Source organism: Palaemon carinicauda, chromosome 21 (genome assembly GCF_036898095.1).
Source record: "Palaemon carinicauda isolate YSFRI2023 chromosome 21, ASM3689809v2, whole genome shotgun sequence".
NCBI lineage: Eukaryota > Metazoa > Arthropoda > Malacostraca > Decapoda > Palaemonidae > Palaemon > Palaemon carinicauda.
The window spans coordinates 37,851,883-37,854,255 of NC_090745.1; positions in this window are offsets into that span (position 1 = coordinate 37,851,883).

Sequence of the window (2,373 nt, forward strand, 5' to 3'; positions counted from 1 at the left end):
GGGGGGGGAATTATATTGATTTCGTGAACAAGTACAATGAGACAGAAACGCACTTTAACAGACACTCAAGCTGAGTGCATATAGGCAGTTGCTATTGCATATTGTGTAAAACAAGAAATTTTGACAGGGAAACAGGAGTCCGTTAAAACAGGAGCATAAAACAGCTCTGGTAAACATCAGAATTCCTTTTGAATGAAGGTGTTTGGAAGTCTACTTGTGGGCGCCGCATTTTCGGGAGCGCTGCGGACTGAAGGTTGAGATTGAATTTCTTGGCTACTTGGGGTGAGGCATGTCATATGTCACTTAATTTGGTCATTTTGCCTCTTAAGTTGGCCACCCCACATCGCACTGACCTGCAGTCCACCGTTCTCAGTCAATGTTGACGTACGTGGTGCAATAAAAACAGGCAGTATAGCCTTATCGCCCATGCATTATGGCTTTTTTGCCTTTACCGAGATTTGAACACACCACCCTTGCAAGAGTAGTGAATAATCAGAGGTGTAGAGCCCGTATCGCGGAAGCACAACGTTACCCATTTTACTGGCCTGCAGTGCACGGTTTTCTGCCAATATGGACGCATGTGGTATGTACAATCAGGACTCGGCATAGCCTAGTAGCCTTGGTATTGTGTTTTTTGGCTTTGCGTAGATTTGATCTCACGACTCTTAGAAGAGTGGTGAATAAATATGTCACAGATGGAGAGTCCAGGTCATGTGGAGCTCAACAGTACCAATTTGGACGTCCTGGCATGGAGCATTTGCCTGAAAATGGGACATATATTGTCTACACAGGGTCTGGAAATGCGAAATCTGGGAGGTCACATGACCACTTGGCCCCACGTAGCTCGCGCCATGTACAGGGTAGCGACAAGCCTCGTATACTGTTTGAAAGAGCACCTCACCTGCTATAATCACATGTGTGGAGGTCAATACTAGACCACTCGTTCTCGAACAGGACACGCTCAAAGTGGGCCATTTTTACAACAATACCAAAATGTTGCAATTTTCCACTTACCCCCACAAATCTCCAGAATGCAAGACCCCGGTGGGTTTAAGTCCCCCTTGGACAATCGCACCGCCCAGCAAGTGTGCGTACCCCACACAAGCATTGGATCCCATTATTATACGTACGGCGCTAGGGGCCCCCAAGTTTGCGTTATCCCTGTAATGCATAATCCCATATAGGGGGCCACATGGGTGCATGTGCATGTGCGCCATCTGTTGGTAAATGTGAGAAGCCTATTCTGTTCCCTCAGTGACTGCAACGGTTTGGGGTCCCCTGGTTGCACTGTTCGGCCGCCACTGGGTTGCCATTGTGCCTGTGTTGCGATTACCGTAAGTATGGGTGACGACAGACGCGCACGTGGCAGGTGCGACCCATGACATGTGGTAGACGACATTAGGTCTTATCTCCATTGGAAGTAAAAATGAGATCTTAATACCCATTTTTGAATAAATGGGATTTGACCCCAAATCTTGGAAAACCTCGTAAATCGTACCCCTTCATATGGCTGCACCTGCAAGTGCAGATGCGACACCTGGTGGTGTGTGCTGGAAGCCTGTTCTGTCTACTTGCCGGCTGTACCAGTTTAGTGCCCATGGGTTGCACTGTTCGGGTGCCAAGGATTCGCCAGTGGTCCAATGACGCAATTTCCGGCTGTGCACGTGCCCACACAGGCCCACGTGGCACACAAGTTCGAGTTTTGCCTGATATATGGCCCATGTCACGTGGTGGCCGAGGGGTCGGCCCGTAAGTTCGTGGAGTTCAAGCAAAATCTATCTATGAAATTTTCAGCAAATCAACTTTTAAGTATTTTTCGATAAAAGTCCCATTGACTTAACATGGGAAATTTCAATTTTTTGTGGCACGTGATTTCGATTTTTCCCAGGGTAGCCACCCATACCGGCATGTGCCCCCGTTCCCCGACCCCAAACCCTGAAATTGTTATAAACTTTAAGCCATAAGTTTTTGCAAGATTCAAAATGACCAAATCTCGAACGCTTTGTGTTTTTTGCCCTTTGGAGAGGTAGCTCAGGTTGATTTTCAATAGCAAATCAAAAGCTAAAGCATATGATTTTACCTATTGAATCTCAATCTTCGGTTACATAGTCACCGGCAGCCATCTAGGTTGTTCCGCCTTGAAATTCACCATATAAAAGTAGGAAGGTTTCCTCATCTGTCAGTCTTGTCCAGCCAGTATCCCTATCAGAAAGGCTCATTGGGCCTTATTGGACACCACCCAGGGTCCTACGTTCACCTACTACATTTTATCTTTAGAAATGGACAGATACCCACCAACCAACAGAGTCAGACGACTGAAATTGACACCATCTAGCCATGTTGCAGATGGAACCTTCGAGGAAGGCAGGAAAT